At 41.6% G+C, this 20662-nt stretch overlaps 1 long non-coding RNA gene across 1 annotated transcript; it reads right to left on the reverse strand.

The window, feature by feature from the left end:
* Positions 1-1120: 1120 nt before the first annotated feature.
* Gm32202 (predicted gene, 32202) lies at positions 1121-8052 on the reverse strand. Its single transcript, NR_168512.1, has 2 exons — positions 7875-8052; positions 1121-1572 (listed from the first exon to the last, which is right to left on the reverse strand). It is a non-coding gene; the product is annotated as a predicted gene, 32202 (long non-coding RNA).
* Positions 8053-20662: the final 12610 nt, after the last annotated feature.

Genomic DNA, 20662 nt, shown 5'->3' on the forward strand with positions numbered 1-20662 from the left:
AATCAGCAGAAATGCCTGTGTGTTAGTTAAGGTTTCTATTACTATAATTAAAGATGAGCAAAAGCAACTTTAGGAGGAAGATTCCATCTTACCACTCTCTGGTCACACTCCACTTCTAGAGGAAGTCAAGGCAGGAATCCAAGGCAGGAATGGAAAAGCACTTACTGAAGCAGAAGCCATGAAGGAGTGATGCTTACTGGCTTGCTTGCCCTGGATTGCTCAGTTTGTTTTCTTATATCCATTACTCAAAGGTGGCACCACTGGAAATTGGCTAAACTCTCGTACATCCATTCAATGTTTTACTGGGAGCTGCTCCTGAGAAATGGGATTGTAGCCTCAATGTATACATGGTAATGGGTTTTAGAACTTATTAGACGGCCAAGGATCAACCATAGTACTTATAATTGCAGCTCTATGAAGCACATGAAATAAGCTGAATTTTATAAATCAAGTAATTTAAGGAGCAGGTAATATGAATTTTACATGCCCCTCATAAACACACACACACTTTTTTTCTTTCTTTCTTTTTTTTTTTTTTTTTTTGCATCAAGGCTCTATTTCAATGGTTCATACTGCTGTGAAATAACAAAGAATAAAAAGCAGGTCAAAAAAAGTGTATATTTCCCTCTCTGCTGATCCAGGAAATTAAGCAGTATGGTTCCTCTACTTTCATTCTTTATCAAGTTCTTTGTGATCTGACTTCCCGGGAACCTCCCAGTGTGTGTCAGACGCCTCTGGAAATACAAAAGGCAGTTGAATGGAAAGATGTTCAAAAGCCAATGGATGTAGCCAAGTAGGAGAATACTTGCCTAGCACGCTCATGGCTCCGGGTTTGATCCTAGCACTGCAAAAAGATTTTAAAAAATAATAATAGAACAAAGATGTACAATGCAACTGACTCCTTCAATCCCTCCATTTACAGCAGCCCGTTCTTCCCTAACCCAATAAAAAATCTTGCCAGTTCTTTCTTAATATTAGAGAGGAAACCAAGGGTATAGGCCATCAAGGTATAGTATTGCTTGTTGATAATGTTTTTCTGTTTGTTTTACAAAAGGATAGAATTCATACATACATACATACATATGCATGTGTGTTGTTAAGACTTTTCTAGTCTTCAGTCTTTTTTCTACAACATAATATTTTTATTAATTATTTCATATAATGCATCTTGGTCACATGCTTTCTATTCCCCCCCCCCAGGTTCTTCCAAGTCTTGTGCCTCCCCCAAAATAACAACAACAACAACAAACCCACCAAGACCAATTTGTATTTCCCATTTACTCTTTGGAGCATGTCCAATGACCAGTCCGTTCAAGAAAACTGAGTCCTTCTTCACCATACCACCACCACCAGCTCCACCACCACCACCACCCCTGTCAGAAGCTATCAACTGTGAAGACTGTGAAGAGCTACCCAGTGGGAAATGTGGAGGTTGTCACAGAAGCCTTCGGTGTTTCTCATTCTCAGTTATGAGTCTACAGTCACAGATGCCTCTGCTAAAGAAACCTCCTTGCCAAAGCAGCCGACCGAAGCATGGATCATGGACTTCTTCAAGATCACATCACCTTCATCCTTAAACACAAACAATGCTTATTTAAACTGCTGATGAGTCAATACGTACTGAAAATTACAAATAAAATCACAAATTGGTGCAGATCATGTATCTCACCCCTCCCCCTCAGTTACTGCCCAGTGTGGGGGGGGGGAGGAATCATAAAGGGACTGGTATTTGGCTCAAGGTCATCCAGAATGCTAGTGTGGCATCTGGGTTTCTTGGAAACACTAGGGCATGCCAAAAATGTCAGGATTCCTGAAGTATGTGGCATGTGGTCCTTAAATCATTCAGAATTATCCCAGCCTGTGACAGCCACAAAGGCAAAAAATGCTTCACTTTATAGTTTGGGGTGGGGGGAACATCACAAGAATTCCCTCCCACTCCCGTTTGTTTAAAATTTCAAAGATGTAGAAATTTGCCAAACATATGTTCATAGGAATTTTCTTTGAAGGAAAAAAACAAATAGTTTCCTGGAGATGGGAACCCTGATTCTACTTCAGCCTGAGAAAACCTATCCTACCAATCAGAATATAGCTTATGTAGAGTCTTAGGATGGAAATGCACGGGTCCTGAAGAATAGAATGGGAGAGGCCCTTGGTCCTATGAAGGACTGGATGCCCCAGTGTAGGGAAATGCTAGGGCAGTGAGGCAGGAGTGCATGGGTGGGTGGGTAGGTGGGTGGGTGGGGGAGAACCCTCCTAGAAGCAGGGAGTAGGGGGATGAGATAGGGAGGTTGCACAGGGGAAACCAGGAAAGAGGATAACATTGGATAACATTGGAAATGTAAATAAATAAAATATCCAATAAGAAAGAAAGAAAGAAAGAAAGAAAGAAAGAAAGAAAGAAAGAAAGAAGAAAGAAAGAAAGAAAGAAAGAAAGAAAGAAAGAAAGAAAGAAAGAAAGAAAGAAAAAAGAAAGAAAGAAAGAAAGAAAGAAAAAAGAAAGAAAGAAAGAAAGAAAGAAAGAAAGAAAGAAAGAAAGCCCCTTTCTGTGTCAATGAACTGAATCACATTCCCTAACAATCCCCTTTTCTTTTTTTGGTTTTTTTCAGGGTTTCTCTGTATAGCCTTGGCTGTCCTGGAACTCACTTTGTAGACCTGGCTGGCCTCGAACTCAGAAATCCGCCTGCCTCTGCCTCCCGAGTGCTGGGATTAAAGGCGTGCGCCACCACCACCCGGCTTAATCCCCTTTTCTTAATTAGTCATAATTTCCCTTACTTTTCATATTGTTTTAAATTCTTGTCCCATCTTTTCTTGTTCATAGTCCCTTAACTACAATTTGCGTTCTCTCCGCTCTCTGCCAACCATGAATTTTTGTGGAAGGATACTAGAGTAGACAGAGTGAGAAGTATCTATAAAAGAAGCCAGTTTGCCCAAAGACTGAAAATCCCTCCCCAGCCCAACTTCATATAAGTTGTAGAGCATTTGTAAGAAAAGTCCACAAACTCCAAGTCTGTAAGTTGGTCACTGTGGGAATGATCCACAGAGAGTGAAGACTCCTGGGTCAGGGCCTGTGAGCTTCTAACCATTTCCTGTTGTTTAGTCCACCTCTAACCCTGGAAATGCTCTTTAAAAACACCAACAAAACAAAACAAATAAAACAAAAAACTCGATGAGAAACAGTCTTTCCCTGAGATAAACTCCCTAATTTGTTATCTGATACCAAGGCTTAAACACATATACATACAAGCATTACTTATATAATTCAGCAGGTTTTTGTTTATATTGTTTCTGTGTATGTGTGTGTATTTGTTTATGTTGGTGTGTGTGTGTGTTTGTGTATGTGTGTGTGCACATGCATGCAATAATAAGAAAAAGTAAAAGAAAGAAAAAAGGGCTATGTATTTGAGAGACAGCAAAAAAGGGTGGGACATGGCTGCAAGTGGGAAGGGAGGAGGGAAGGTGAAAACAATGTAAATATATTTAGATTTTAAATATTGCAAAATAAAAACATCTCTCTTTCCACTGTTGTCTATGAACTCCTGGCTCAATTCTTTGTACTGGGACACAAAAGACTAGAAATTCCAATAGGTTCCCTCATGACAGAGTCATGATCACCCAAAAGCCACTCAAAAATCATAGACTCATAAAATGTAGTGTAGAAAAACATACGAAAAGGTTAGGCCACATCCCAGCTCTCTAATTATTCAGGCCTGCGATAAAATAATGTATTTATTAAATCATATCCACCCTCTAAGTGTGTGTATGTGTGTGTTGACTGTGTGCCTGTTCCCACCATATATTTGAGATTGAGAGTTTTGCTGGAGTAAGCGTCTGTCTAATTTTTCTGAAAACATATGTGGAAGTGCTTGCTCACCAGTATTTGAACTTATCATTTTGATAAGACTGCCATGGTGACTATTAAAGCTACTACTAACTGCTGGGGACAGTATACAATGACAGGTACTACCTGCAGTAGTCCCAGATGGAGACATCTCAGTAGCCCGAGAAAGCTCTTTGTAAAAAAACAGTTGTTTCCATTTCTCTTAAGCTTAGTCCTGGACAATGGCTGTATAGATTTCATTTGTGCATGACTGCTTTTCAGTTGACCTTGGTGTGCATAATTATTCTATTATATCTGACTTTCTTACTTCTTTCTCCTTCTGCTCTGGTGAATTCTGTGAAACTAGATGTTCCTTGATGTAATGATTCTTAAACAATTAAAAATTGAGGCATGGGGCACAGCACAGCCTAATGGCCCAGGTGCATGCTGTGCGCTCTCATCTTGGAAACAATGTAATATCTGCACAATGGTAGTTCCAGATTAATGCTTGATTTTCAAAAAAAAAAAGTTTGAAGAAATTATTAGAAAATTAAATAGAGCCAACATTGGGACACCAAGAAAGAAAAAAACTATTGAGGTTATGAAATACATTTTGCATAACATTTGAGAGTGGTTCCTGGATAAGCAAGTATAGAATATGTAAAATCTTATATTAGTAAAACTAAGTTAAAACACTGGGACCCTTAGGAGAGTCATTGTGTGCAATGTGCAGAAGCAGAAAGCTAGTAGAACTATTGAGTTAAGGGTTAGCTTGATCCTTTCTGGCCACAGCCTGGCAGCTTTGCCTGTGTCATTTATATTAGAGCTTCACAAGAAAATGCAGGTAGCAAGCCAGGCGTGGTGGCGCACTCCTTTAATCTCAGCACTCGGGAGGCAGAGGCAGACGTTTTTCTGAGTTCAAGGCCAGCCTGGTCTACAAAGTGAGTTCCAGGACAGCCAGAGCTATACAGAGAAACCCTGTGTCAAAAAACCAAAAGAGAAAAAGAAAAAGAAAATACAAGTAGCTGGCCTGGGAGCTCTGAGCTCTGAAGTATATAGTAAGTTAAAGTTTAAATAATGACAGGTTTGCAATTATTATTATTATTGACTATAGGCCTGGAAATATGGAAGCTTGAGACTTTGGGGGAAAATTGTAATTCTTGATTCTTTGTGGGACGTGGTTTTTCTTTTGAATTTGATTTGGCAATGATTGTACGTCTTTTTTACCTGCTTTTAGAGTATCAATAAAGGACTGGGGCAAGAGAAAGGCAAGAGAGCATGTAAAGAGCAAGTGAGGAGTATGTGAGGTGAATGTGGAGAGCAAATGAAGAATGATAGAGAGCATGAGAAAAGCATGTGAAGAGTGAGTGGAGAGAGAATGTGAGGTGTGCATGGAGAGTGCATTTGTGAGTGAAGGGCAAGTGCATATGGTGTGTGTGTGTGTGAGAGAGAGAGAGAGAGAGAGAGAGAGAGATGTGTGAAGAGTGTGTGTGAGTGAAAGAGGAATGCACAGAGGTGTGTATGAGTGTGAGAATTCAAGAAAAGAAAAGAGCACAGGAGAAAAGCAGAGTACACAGGAGAATGCAGAGTGTGCAGCTTCAAGTTGTGAGCGAATGAGCAAGAGAGAGAGCAGAGAATGAGAGAGAAGAGAGAGAAACATTAAGCCATGTACCCCAAAAAGTAGTCTGTGTCTATTTATTATGTGCCTTCCAGATATCCCTGCTTCCAGTTGAGAACTCCGATCCTGAGTCGAGGCTGGACCATGACACTAAGCATACAAAACAACGTGGAGACGTGTTTATTCTGGATAGTTGTGGATGCTATTCTTGTGGAGAAGAGAGCTACATGTGCTTCGTCTTTGACTTGAGGCTGAGGTCCAGGACCACACTTTTCCAGTCTTCCACCTGCCTTGCTTCATATGAAAGAGTTTTTAATGTCACTAACCCACGAGGCTCATCATAAAATCTACAAACTTAACCACAGTCTCTGGTTCTAAGGTTTGTGTGCTCTCTCTAAATTCTCCTGTTACATTTTTCACCACACAATTGCACACTTTGACTTAGAATAAATACACCCAGTTGGACTTGCTTAGTGCTTTTGTCTAAAGTCTTTCTCCCTTAAGCTTGTTTCTAGACTTTCTCTCATTGTTTCACTTAGCACAATAATAGCTCTCCTCTGAAAATCCAAGTCTTAAAGATGAAACAGTCAGAAAGTATGAAACCCAAACCAGGTGTGGTGATGCATACCTTTAGTCCCAGCATTCAGGAGGCAGAGGCAAGCAGATCTCTGTGAGCTTGAGGCCAGCCTGGTCTGTAGAATGAGTTTCATGACAGCTAAGGCTGTTACTCAGAGAAACCCTGTCTCAAAAAAACAAAGAGGAGGAGGAGGAGGAGGAGGAGGAGGAGGAGGAGGAGGAGGAGGAGGAGGAGGAGGAGGAGGAGGAGGAAGAGGAAGAGAGGGAAGGTGGAAGAAGAGTAGAAGTGGAGAAGAAAGAAAAAAAGGAAGGAAGGAAGAAAGGAAGGAAGGAAGGAAGGAAGGAAGGAAGGAAGGAAGGAGAGAAGAGAAAGAAAGAAAGAAAGAAAGAAAGAAAGAAAGAAAGAAAGAAAGAAAGAAAGAAAGAAAGAAAGAAAGGAAGGAAGGAAGGAAGGAAGGAAGGAAGGAAGGAAGGAAGAAAGGAAGGAGAGAAAGAAAGAAAGAAAGAAAGAAAGAAAGAAAGAAAGGAAGGAAGGAAAGAAAGAAAAGAAAGGAAAGAAAGAAAGAAAAGAAAGAAGGAAGGAAGGAAGAAAGGAAGGAAGGAAGGAAGGGGAGAAAGAAAGAAAGAGAGAGAGAGAGGGAGGGAGGGAGGGAGGGAGGGAGGGAGGGAGGGAGGGAGGGAGGGAGAAGCCCATACTTCATTCTATTGCTTATGTGACCCTCATTCCAATTTTTTGGATTTAACCACTGTACCACACATTATTTACATTATTCAAGTAAGTCTCCAGGAAGTGTAAAGACGAGGAATTTGTAAGGACATGGAGAATAAAGAGGCAGTAACCCTCAGAACAATTGTCTCTGTGACAACTGTGGGAGTATTTTGATAAGTGTTGGCAACAGGGCACGGCATGTGATGGGGGGGGGGGGGAGGGGAGGAAACCTTGGCATTCAAACAAGCAAATAGTTTGGCCACCGTTTCTTAACTTTCTGCCGTGTTTGCAAATGCCAGTAACAATTTCTCAGACTGCGGAGTTGCTACACGTGACAGATTCAAGAATGCTCTACCCAATTCTCACCAAATAATTCATCCTTCCAAATTAACAATTCCATGAACCCTTTGAACAATCAGAACTGCTAAAGCTAAAGCCGTAGTGGAGCTTTCTATATTTAACTTGTGCATATTGATGTTCTGTTGTAGAATCTGAAGCGAGTCAGACATCCAAATGAAATCTTATGTAACAGTGTTTTGTGTGATTTGGGCGGGGGGAGATGTGCACATGCATGGGTGTGCCCGGGTTCTAACAGAAGTGATGGAAGAGTCAGGTGGCTTCTTCTATCTCTCTCAACCTTCTGACAAGGTCCTTCACCAAAGGCTGAGCTCCCAAGGGCCAGCCTGTCTCCTTTCCAAAACACTGGGGTCACAGGCACTCATGGCCATGCCCAGCTATTTACCTACATGCTGGAGATTTGAATTCCAGTCCTCTTGCTTTCAAAACATGGGCTCTTACCTACAAAGCCATCTCTTCATCCCGAATTCAATCTCTTCTTTACATATATATATATATATTTAGTAAACAAGTTCCATGCCATGGCATGCATGTGGAAGCCAGAAGGCAGCTAGCTAGCAGGAAATGGTTCTTTCCTTCCCACCCAAGAGGCTCTGTGGACTAAACTCAGGCTTTGTGGCAAGTGTCCTTACCCACTGGTCCATCTCTCTGTCCCCTAGTTCAGTCTTCACAGGTTTCTATCATGTTATTAAATCTTCTGGCTAAAACAGTACCTGTCCCTTCCAAAATGGATAGGCATTTCTGCCTATATCTTTTAAAGCAGGCAAACTGGATAGATGAGTGGTGAGAATGCTGACCTTGGAAAAGCCTTCCCTCTGGCATTCATCTCTGCAGTTCCTCTAGGAGTGCGGTGCTGCTTTGAGTTCTGAGGGAGAGTCAGTTCTCGTGAATTCAATTTGGACTTTCCCATGCCCTCCCTCCAAGGTCAGGAAACCAATAGAAGGTTTCTGCAGGCTGCTGTCGAGTATATCTGGTCCAATAATACATTCTGACACTGGGGAAATAGCCACAGGATATTATGAAACCTAGGAGGCCCAGTACAAAATGCACTCAGGCTAAAATTCTATTGATCTCCTGACACCATATGCTCCTGTTCTAACCGTGGGAGGCAGAGTGTCAGTGCAGGCCCAGTGACAAAAGTCCATTAGCTGTTCAAAGGTCTGATGATTTATTCTTTTCCAATGCTCAATTCCTTAGTAAAAAGCCATTAGTGATCCATCCGGGCACTGGTGGCGCATGCCTTTAATCCCAGCACTTGGGAGGCAGAGGCAGGCGGATTTCTGAGTTCGAGGCCAGCCTGGTCTGCTGAGTGAGTTCCATATTGGAGGGTGTATGAATTGGCTGCCCTTCACAGCTTGGCTCTGAAAGCATAGAGCACAGACCAGAATCAGCATCAAGTCCCATCATGTCCCATCCCATGACGCACTGCTACCAGATAGGACTCATGTCCCTAGCTGGGAACCGAGTGTTCAAACAAAAGAACCGATGGAGCATATTTCTCATTCAATCTATCGTGAGTTCTGACTGTTTTACGATTTACATTAGAGCAAGAAAGAAGTTATACAGATTATGTTTCATTTCCAGAAACACCATCGTCACCTGGCAACACAGTAGGTTGAGCAAGGCAGCTCATTCTAATAGGCCCTGCCGACCATCACAGAACTGCCCTCACCACGTAGCCTATGGTGAGTGAGAGCGTCCTCTTGGCCCTGCTACCCAAGGACTCAATTAGCCTCATTACATTAGGTTTCCAGTCAGTAACTGCAGTTCCTGCTGTTAAATCTCATCTATGGTCAGAGAGGCCATGGGCTGTTCAAAGTGGCCAGGACTTCCCTCACAAAGTTATAATTCACTGTCATTATGAAATGTGTCATCTTGACCTTCTCAGTAAGGCATAGCAGGTCTTAACTGACAGATTCAAACAGTCCAGCCTTCCTAAGCCTCGGCATCTCTCCATCTGCACTACACTGAGGGAGTTTGTCTACCACTCACTCATATCGAACTGCCGACCGTCCACGTTTTAGCCAGACAACCACACTGCTAGAGCCCTATTCATTCCTTTGTTCATTCATTTGTGTGTGTGTGTGTGTGTGTGTGTGTGTAAAAATTTCTTTTGTGTATTTTTTAATTGACAGATAATGACTATACATTTTACAGGTGTATTGCATTTTAGTGTTCGTAATGGTGAACTTTGGATTTGTGATTTCCTCTTATCTCAACCACACATGGTTTCTTTGTATGAGCACTCGGAAGATCCCTGCTTCTAGTGTTTCGAGTCATGCGACACAACACTGTTTGTTACCTGTGATTACCCTTCTGTGCAATAGCTCGGGTTTTGTACTGTTCACCAGCCTGTCCTTCATCCTGTTTCTACCCCACCCCCACCGCCCAGGAACCACTGTGCTTCCTTCAACTTCTATGCATTCCCCTTTCTTAGGTTTAGTGTTAGCAAATCAAGCTGAGTTTGCCTCTCTGTGCCTGGCCTGCTGATGCTCCCCAGAAGCATCCATGGTACTGTGAATGACAGGAGTTCCTCCCCTTATGACTGAGTAGCCTTGCAGTTGTATACATGTACATTTGGTCTATCTCTTCATCTGCTGATGGACATTTAGGTAGAATGGGTATCTTGCCTGTTGTGACTAGTACCGAAGTAAACCTGGGAATGCGGATATGTTTTTGGCATACCTGCTTCAAATGCTTTGGCTATATATCCAGTAGTGGGATTGTGGGATCATAGACTTATGCTACAGATCTACCTTTGACATTTTGCTCCATACTGCTTTCCTTACTTAATTGATTGATTTATAGTTCCATTCCAATGTACGAGACCTCTTCCTTCTTTGCATCTTTGCCAGCAATTGCATTCATTTCTCCTTTTGATTGACACTAGGAATTCTAATTTGAGTGAGGTAATGTTGCATTGTGGATGGTTGGCATCTTGATGGAGAGTCAGCTGGTGATATATATGGAGCAGCTTGACATATTTGCTGGCCATCTTATGTGTTGGAATCCCTTTGACCAGCCAGAGCTGTAACCATGCATACAGAACCTTGTCCTAGAGAGCTCATATCAACAGATTTGACTGGATTTAGCTTTCTCTTCTTCTCGCTGCTATGCTATTCCCTGCACACGCACTCCACCTCTCTACCTGGGTCAGTGAGAAACCTCAACTACTTTTTGAAGTACAATGCACATGGGCCATATTTGGAACCTCAACTTAGAGGACTCTACTGAGAATTGAGTACCTTTATAGGACTAGAAGAGAAAATAACGGGGATGGTGGATCCTGAGGAGAGTCAGCCTTGCCAGGCTAGCAACACCTCAGAGAGAGGCAACCCCAGTTCTCATGGTCAATGTGGGGCTAGTCTTCTTCAGGATGAGATAGTCAGGACATTTAGAGGGCAGTAAACTATAAATACTGGAAAACAAGGGGGTATGTACATTCAAGTGTTTTAAACTTTGCACGTAGTTGTAACTTGATCATTTATATGAATTGCCGCTCCCTATTTGACATAAATCATCTTAATGTTCATGATATTCTTTACCCTCCTCTTTGTCCTTCGCGGTCTACAATATTCAGATGCTTGAAAAGCTGGAAAATCCAAATGTTTCTGCTTACATTAATAAAAGCAACTCCTGTAGTGTTTGTCGCTGAGAGTTTGAGAATCTACATGATGATGTATAGCTGATTCCCCAAGTATGAGAAACTGAATGTTTACTATTTAAACAGCGCCATGGACTAATTTTTCTTTCCTCCAAGTTTCGTGAGATTTTATAATAGTTCGAGGTAGCATCTCTCAAAATGTTTCTCAGGATACCCCAACGTTGCCTTTTTTTGTGTAGATGGAAGTGTCTGCTGCTGCATGTGTATGAGGGTACATGTTTATGGGTACGTGTGTGTGTGTGTGTGTGTGTGTGTGTGTGTGTGTGTGTGTGTGTGTGTGTGTGTGTGTGTGTGTGTTTGCGTGTAGCCCAAAGGCAACATCAGGATATTTCATTGGCCTAGAATACACTAACTAGGCAAGACAGACTGACCCGTGAACCAGAGGACTGTGCCTGTGTCTGCCCTCCTTCAGACAGAGATCACAGCACAGAGTACCACGCCTGAATTTCTCATGTAGTCTGGGAAAAGGCATTAGACATCACTTTAGAAAGCAAAAGGAAACAAAGAACAAAAGTGTTTGTTTGGTTTTTTTTTTTTTCCTCCCCAGTTAACTTGACCTTCAAGGCCTCCACTAAAATTGAAGTTGCTTTGTCAGAGATTATGTTAAGATTATGTCAGAGTCATGTTAAGTAAGGTATTAATATAAGCACTATTAAAGATCCTGTGTTAGCTCTAGACCTATGAAATCCATCTCTCTGCAATCACAGTGTTACAGGCCAAGGGTTTTTGGCAGGATCTTTAACATAGATGAGATTTATTCGGAGAACTGCAGCTACATAAACTTGGCAAGCCAGAGAGTACTGGGTGGGGATGGGGTAAGTGGCTGATATTGGAGTATAAATTATTAAATAAATTAATAAAAAGTAACATAAGGAAGAAAGGGCACAAAGTACTCCAGTATGTAAAGTTTCTTCTTGGTGAAGAGGGGATTAATTCATTAATGGTTTTTGTGATGATTTTTATATGCTTGGCCCAAGGAGTGACAGTTTGGAGGTGTGGCCTTGTTAAAGTATGTGTGGCCTTGTTGGAGGAAGTATGTCACTGTGGGATTTAAGACCCTCATCCTAGCTTCCTAGTCTTCTTCTAGCTGCCTTCGGAACAAGAGGTTGAACTCTCAGCTCCTCCAGCCCCGTGTTTATCTGGATACTGCCATGCTCCCTCCTTGATGATAACGGACTGAACCTCTGAACCTGTAAGTCAGCCCCAATTAAATGCTGTTCTTTATAAGAGTGGCCTTGGTTGGTCATGATGTCTGTTCACAGCAGTGAAACCCTAACTAAGATACTTTTTGTGTGTATTAAACACTTTAGACCTATAGGAAAGAAGGAACAGACAGCATAAGCATAGACATGTACCCACCTGCAGTGCTAGTGTCTAGTGCTAAGTCATCATAATTACGGAGCTGACCCTGATTTCAATTGTGATAGCATCAGGAGCAGGAACAGTGGGAAGTAATGAGGTCATTGGGTAGAGTCCTCAAGAATGAAACTAGTGCCTTTATAAAAGATGCCCTGGAGTGCTGGCTTCAGCAGCACATATACTATAAAAGATGCCCTGGGCAGCCCTTCTGCTCCCACACTGCAAAGAGCCATGGAAGAGACTCACACATCCCTCACAACGTGGACCCTATCAGACACTGAAGCTTCCCTGCCTCGACAATTGCAAGAAATACAGCACTGTTGCTTATAAGCTCCCTGGATGATGGCATTTTGTTACAGCAGTCTCAACAAACGAAGGCGCCTGGGTTGACAATGTGTCACATGTTGTTGCCACCTTGTTCTTCCAAAGTATTTTAACATAAACTATAGGTAGTATAATATTTTATCTCTGGTCTATCTATTTTTTAAACATACTATGTTCTTATATAGGACATGAATTTTACTTCTGAAATCTTTACAATTAAAAGAAGACATTTCTGGTGTTTAGAAGTGTCTATTATTATTCTTGTCACTATTTCTTCTACTGGCAAGGGAGGAGAAAAAAAAGTACTTGGACTTGTTAGACTAGGTTGAAGTAACAGCTGATGCTTTCTGTTTTGCTGTTTCCAGAAAGGATCTGAGAAAAGGAAGCCAAGTTCTCTTTCATCTTGAACTATTGATGATGACAGTAGTCAACTTAGGCCAAAAGCTGAAGTGTCCCTCGTTGGGAAGTGCTGTACAAAAATGTGGGTAAGTACTGGAAGTTTTTGCTTAAGAATTTAGTCAAGGGGGCTATGAAGATGGCCCAGGACTTGCCACACAAGCATGAGGACCTGAGTTTAAAATCTAGCACTCATGCAAGAAACAGATCTGGGGGACATTGGAAATGCAAAGATCTAAGTGGTCATCTTAACTAAGTTAGGGTTTTTCTGATGTGAACAGACACCATGACCAAAGCAAGTCTTATAAGCTGGAGGAGCTAAGAGCTCTACATCTTCATCTGAAGGCCTCTAGGAGAAGACTCGCATCCAAGCAGCTAGGATGAGGGGCTTAAAGCCCATGACCACAGTGACACACCTACTCCAACAAGGCCACACCTACTCCAACAAGGCCACACCTTCTGAGAGTGCCACTCCCTAAGCAAGCCTGGGTCTCCTGCAAGAACAACAAGTGCTGTTATCCACTGAGACATGTCTCTAGCCTACTTCCTGATACTGTAAGCCTGGTCAAAAATACAGCTTGGAAAGTCATGGGTCCTAAGAGAGAACTAACTTGTTTGTCAGTTAAATTAACACTGCATAAAACTAGTTCTGGATATTTATGTTAGGTACAGATGTCACTCTCAGCCTTAACAGAAAAACTCTTTTTCCTTGAATGGTGGTGAACACAGAGGTTCCCAGCTACTCGGGGTGCTCAGAATGAGTGACAGTTGAGTGTTTAACCATAAATAAGTCATTTCTACCACCCCCTCTAAGGCTTAGGGTACTCGGAGGAAGAGGGGACAGAATGTAAGAGTCAAAAGACAGAGAAAAGAGCCTGAAATGTCACCTTCTGGGTATGACAGAGCCATTGCCCCATGAATTGATAGCAACTGCTCCAGGCTGGTCCTGTCAATAGCCAAGAACTCCTGGAGTTCTGTTCCTGCCTGCAGAACCACTGGCAACTGGAATATTCTGGGAGAAACAAGTCATTGTTTTTGGTTGTGTACTGACCAGTGAGTCCAGTGAGTTACAATGGCTAGCTCCAGACCCAGAGCCACACAGACAGTCTTGTTTGTTTGTTTGTTTGTTTGTTGTTTGAGGGGGGGTTGGTTTTTCGAGACAGGGTTTCTCTGTATAGCCCTGGCTATCCTGGAACTCACTCTGTAGACAAGGCTGGCCTCAAACTCAGAAATCTGCCTGCCTCTGCCTCCCAAGCACTGGGATTAGAGGCGTTCGCCACCACCACTTGGCCACACAGACAGTCTTGATTAAACTCAGTGCATCAAAAATAAAAACAAAAGATGGGATTGTGGGAAAGGAATGCTTACAGAGCTAACAGAAGTGCACTGGAGATGAGAGAGTGGGGTGAGAGTATTGAGATATATTATATACATTAATGAAGTGTATACATCAAAGAAAAATTCAATTAATAGGAATATAGTTTTGTTATGAGAATTTATTTCTAAATTTGAAGACTCGAATATAAGGGCAGTTTAGTTTTGTACTTGAAAACATCTGTTCAATTAGATCTTTCAGTCCTGTTTTTTATATAGGAAGAAGCAGGTGTGCTTAGGTGCATAACTTTCAGGGTATCAAGAGACAATTATCATTGCTTCTGGAGTAGCCTGGGAATCTTTAAAATCTTTGATTTTCCATACTCTAGAAGGGTTAATACCTATTCTAGAAAGGGGTGACAAAGGGGTGACTCTACTACGTCTCTGACCCAGCATCTTGGTTTTTAACCACCGTCCACCCCAAAGTAGATGTGAAAGCGTATAGATAAGCATTTGAATTTCTGTCTCTGACCTTATTAGAACCAACAGGTAGGCTTTCTTCATGTTACCATTCCAGGAAAAAGGACACTTCAGAAGATGGTTCTAACTTCTGAGCATTCACATCTGTAAAGTTCAAGGTCAGCCTTAAAATCAAATAAGCAAGCATGTTCCATGAGCAAGCACCCGCCTTTGTAAAAACACTTTTAATTGAGAACTTCGTACTATGTATTTTGAACACATTCTCCTCCATTCCACACTTCTCAACGCCTATTCCTTCCCATTCGTCTTTGGGAATAGTTCTTTTGTTTTCCTCCATCAAGTCCACCTAGTGCTGGGATTATGGCCTGCCCTCGGGTATGATCGGTCTACCTGTGGTCACACACTGGAAATGAGTTACTGCCTTTTGAGCTTTGCCCAACAGTGTCACATAGATCTCCCAACACTGTAGGTTACGATGATTACTCCTGGTCACCCTCTAGAACCTGACAGTTAGACCTTATTGCTGAAGACACCGAATCCTTGAATCACAGGACATGGAAACATCCAGCTGGTACTTGCACACAGCCTTCATCTCTCCCGGCTAGCATCCGTCATACTGGCAGGTTCCAGAAGGAGAAAAAGCAAGCTTCAGTCTCATCCCTCTGTGATTCTGGAGAGTTACAACAGTGAGTGCCTGACAAGATAGGCTCACTAAGGTCCAATGACACTAACGCTATGGAACTAGCTGGCCACTTTCAAATTGAATCAAAGTCCCACTCTAAGAGATGGAATTTATTTCTGGCACCATCATTAAATGGAGCCAAGACCCTGTAGCTAAATAGGTCGTAAATCTTAAGGGAGAACCCATCACCATTACTTTGCTAAATAGTATTCCTATAACTTGTAATATCTTCCTCCCCTTACAGGGAGAAGAGTACATTGCCACATTGTTATCAATCATGAAACTAAGTGTTAATCTTCTGCTGCTATTCTAGTCTGCAATTATTTCATCAGCCAAAAAGAACATTCCTGAAAGATCAAAATCATCCACCCGTTAGAGTGGACAGATCCGAGAACACAGAAGAATTCGTGAGTCTTTGGGAGGGAGAAGACATCAGTATGTTTCATGTCTATGGCACCTGGTTAGTTTCTCACACATGTCCTGTTTGTTCATGTGCTCTGCTCCCCTCTGAATGATGACTCTTGCAAGGTGAAAATGTGAACTTGGGATGTTGGTGAGCAACGCTGTTTTACATGTATATGTTCCTGGAGATAGATTGGAAACACAAATAAACCATAAACATTTATTTTTGCTATGTTTCTCCTATTTGTCTACTTATTTAAGTTTAGATACATAACACACAGTTAATTTGGTTTTTCAAAAGAGTACCTGGAAGTACATTAACACAGGAAAAGGTCTCTATCTTTTCTCTCATTTTTTTTTTGTTTAAAGTTATACTTTCTCTAATTTTTTTTGTTACTGTGGCAGAAATAGCCTCTCAGCAAATAGGCAAGGTAATAGAACCTGTTATGAAAAATTCAAGTATTAATGTTGCAAATTTGTCAAAAACTTGTGTCAAAAAAAATTTTAAAACGTATTGCGGCTGTTTAAATAGTATTAAATATTCTTCACAAAATTCAGGTTGGGAGCTGGGGGAGGTTTCAGTTGGTAAAATACTAGCTGGGCAAGCATGAGGACCTGAGTTCAGGTCCCAGGATTCACATGAAAAGCCTGGAGTGCTGTGGAATGTGCCTCTGACACCAGTGCTGGGAGGCAGAGATAGGATCTCTCACACTTGCCGCCCAGCCAGTTATAATACAAATTACACTGATACACTGTTGGTACTATTTGTGACTGCCAAGAACTGATGGTAAAGACAAAGACTAGCTACTTTGTCTCAGACCTAAAGTGTGTTTAACGCAAATGTCCACACTCTTTCCCTGGACAAGCTGGTCACCTACCTCTGCAGCAGGGAGAAAAGAAAACAGCAAAACATCCCAAGAGTTAAAATATGATGCCCTTGAGAACAGGAGGAAAGCAGGGGGAAGAGGGTGAGGGGGAGTGGGAAAGGGAGAAGGAGAGGAGGGAGGGGGAAGGGAGGGGGAAGGAAAGGGGGAAGGGGAAGGAGAACCAACAAAGCATTGTGTCCTTTAGAACAGTGAGAAAGAGACCTCTTTTCCAACAGAGGTTACTTTTGTCTATGGAATGGCATTAAAAGCTTAGTGGGGATCCCTTTCAGTTGGCGCCAGCACCGGATCACCTTGAGTGTGGAGTTGGCAGATACCCCCAAGGTCCCCTAGAGGACTCTCCATGTGATCTTTGGACCACTGGTGAGTGGAACACAACTTCTGTTCCAATCAAATCGCGCGGGGACCTGAGACAGCATCAGGGAAGCAGAAAAGCCAGCCTGGCCAGGGTCAAAAATCCCTTCCAGTCAGCACCACCAGCAGGGCACCTGGGCACGGAGTAGGCAGACACCCACAAGGTCCCTAGAGGACAGCTTCTGAGGCAGACCCCGTTTTGGGCTCCAGATATCCGGGCACCTTCCCTGCGAGAGAAGAGGTGTCCACACTGCCCAGGAGGGATTTGCCGGAGCACCTGGGGGCGCAATCTTGGTTCCCGGATCCCTCTGAGACTAGTCTGTTCAGGTGAGAGTGTGGACTACAGAAGCTAACAGCTTCTGGGACAGGCCCTCTTTCTGGCCTTCATCTTCTGTAAGGTGGCATGTCCGAACGCCAGATATCTGTGCACCTTCTCTGTAAGAGGAGAGCTTGCCTACAGAGAGTGCTCTGACCACTGAAACTCAGAGGAGAGAGCTAGTCTCCAGGTCTGCTGATAGAGGCTAACAGAATCATGAGAGGAACAAGCTTTAAACAGAGACAACTATAACAATTAACTCCAGAGATTACCAGATGGCAAAAGGCAAACTTAAGAATCTTACTAACAGGAACCAAGACCACTCACCATCATCAAAACACAGCACTGCCACGTCACCCAGTCCTGGGCACCCCAACAAACCCAAAAATCTAGACCCGGATTTAAAAGCATATCTCATGATGATGGTAGAGGACATCAAGAAGGACTTTAATAACTCACTTAAAGAAATACAGGAGAACACTGCTAAAGAGTTACAAGTCCTTAAAGAAAAACAGGAAAACACAACCAAACAGATAGAAGTCCTTAAAGAAAAACAGGAAAACACATCCAAACAGGTGATGGAAATGAAAAAAACCATACTAGACCTAAAAAGAGAAGTAGACACAATAAAGAAAACCCAAAGTGAGGCAATGCTGTAGATAGAAACCCTAGGAAAGAAATCTGGGACCATAGATGAGATCATCACCAACAGAATAAAAGAGATGGAAGAGAGAATCTCAGGTGCAGAAGATTCCATAGAGAACATCAGCACAACAATCAAAGAAAATGCAAAATGCAAAAAGATCCTAACTCAAAACATCCAGGAAATCCAGGACACAATGACAAGACCAAACCTACGGATAATAGGAGTTGATGAGAATGAAGATTTTCAACTTAAAGAGCCAGCACATATCTTCAACAAAATTATAGAAGAAAACTTCCCAAACTTAAACAAAGAGATGCCCATGAACATACAAGAAGCCTACAGAACTCCAAATAGACTAGACCAGAAAAGAAATTCCTCCTGGCACATAATAATCAGAACAACAAATGTACTAAATAAGGATAGAATATTAAAAGCAGTAAGGAAAAAGGGTCAAGTAACATATAAAGGCAGGCCTATCAGAATTACACCAGACTTTTCACCAGAGATTATGAAAGCCAGAAGATTCTGGACAGATGTTATACAGACACTTAGAGAACACAAATGCCAGCCTAAGCTACTATACTCAGCCAAAAGTTCAATTACCATAGATGAAGAAAACAAAGTATTCCAGGACAAAACCAAATTCACACATCATCTTTCCACGAATCCAGCCCTTCAAAGGATAATAACAGGAAAAAAAAATACAAGGACAGAAACCACATTCTAGAAAAAGCAAGAAAGTAATCCTTCAACAAACCTAAAGGAAGACAGCCACAAGAACAGAATGCCAACTCTAACAACAAAAATAATAGGAAGCAATGATTACTTTTCATTAATATCTCTTAATATCAATGGACTCAATTCCCCAATAATGGGGCATAGACTAACAGACTGGCTACACAAACAGGACCCAACATTTGCTGCATACAGGAAACCCATCTCAGGGAAAAAGACAGACACTACCTCAGAATGAAAGGCTGGAAAACAATTTTCCAAGCAAATGGTCTGAAGAAACAAGCTGGAGTAACCATTCTAATAGCTAATAAAATCGACTTCCAACTCAAAGTTATCAAAAAAGACAAGGAGGGACACTTCATACTCATCAAAGGTAAAAACTTCCAAGAGGAATTCTCAATTCTGAATATCTATGCTCCAAATGCAAGGGCAGCCACATTCATTAAAGAAACTTTAGTAAAGCTCAAAGCACACATTGCAGCTCGCACAGTAATAGTGGGAGACTTCAACACACCACTTTCATCAATGGACAGATCATGGAAACAGAAACTAAACAGGGACACAGTGAAACTAACAGAAGTTATGAAACAATTGGATTTAACAGATATCTACAAAACATTTTAACCTAAAACAAAAGGATATACCTTCTTCTCAGCACCTCATGGCACCTTCTCCAAAACTGACAATATAATGGTCACAAAACAGGTCTCAACAGATACAAAAATGTTGAAATTGTCCCATGCATCCTATCAGATCACTATGGACTAAGGATGATCTTCAATAACAACATAAATAATAGAAATACAACATTCACTTGGAAACTGAACAACACTCTTCTCAATGATACCTTGGTCAAGGAAGGAATAAAGAAAGAAATTAAAGACTTTTTAGAGTTTAATGAAAATGAAGCCACAACATACCCAAACCTATGGGACACAATGAAAGCATTTCTAAGAGGGAAACACATAGCTCTGAGTGCCTCCAAAAAGAAACTAGAGAGAGCACACACTAGCAGCTTGACAACACACCTAAAAGCTCTAGAACAAAAGGAAGCAAATTCACCCAAGAGGAGTACACAGCAGGAAATAATCAAACCCAGGGGCGAAATCAACCAACTGGAAACAAGAAGAACTATTCAAAGAATCAACCAAAGGAGGAGCTGGTTCTTTGAGAAAATCAACAAGATAGATAAACCCTTAGCCAGACTGACTAGAGGGCACAGGATCAGCATCCTAATTAACAAAATCAGAAATGAAAAGGGAGAAATAACAACAGATCCTAAGAAATCCAAACACCATCAGATCCTTCTACAAAAGGCTATACTCAACAAAACTGGAAAACCTGGATGAAATGGACAAATTTCTAGACAGATACCTGATATAACAAAGTTAAACAGTCCTATATCCCCTAAAGAAATAGAAGCAGTCATTAATAGTCTTCCAACCAAAAAAGCCCAGGACCAGATGGGTTTAGTGCAGAGTTCTATCAGACCTTCAAAGAAGATCTAATCCCAGTTCTGCACAAACTATTCCACAAAATAGAAGCAGAAGATACTCTACCCAATTCATTATAAGAAGTCACAATTACTCGGATACCTAAACCACAGAAAGATCCAACAAAGATAGAGAATTTCAGACCAATTTTCCTTATGAATATCGATGCAAAAATACTCAATAAAATTCTTGCTAACGGAATCCAAGAACACATCAAAACAATCATCCATCCTAACCAAGTAGGTTTCATTCCATGGTTACAGGGATGGTTTAATATACGGAAATCCATCAATGTAACCCATTATATAAACAAACTCAAAGACAAAGACCACATGATCATCTCATTAGATGCTGAGAAAGCAGTTGACAAAATCCAACACCCATTCATGATAAAAGTCTTAAAAAGATCAAGAATTCAGGCCCATACCTAATCATGATAAAAGCAATCTACAGCAAACTAGTAGCCAACATCAAAGTAAATGGTGAAAAGCTGGAAGCAATCCCACTAAAATCAGGGACTAGAAAAGGCTGCCCAC

The sequence above is a fragment of the Mus musculus genome, chromosome 16 (genome assembly GCF_000001635.26).
Source record: "Mus musculus strain C57BL/6J chromosome 16, GRCm38.p6 C57BL/6J".
NCBI classification, from domain to species: Eukaryota; Metazoa; Chordata; class Mammalia; order Rodentia; family Muridae; genus Mus; species Mus musculus.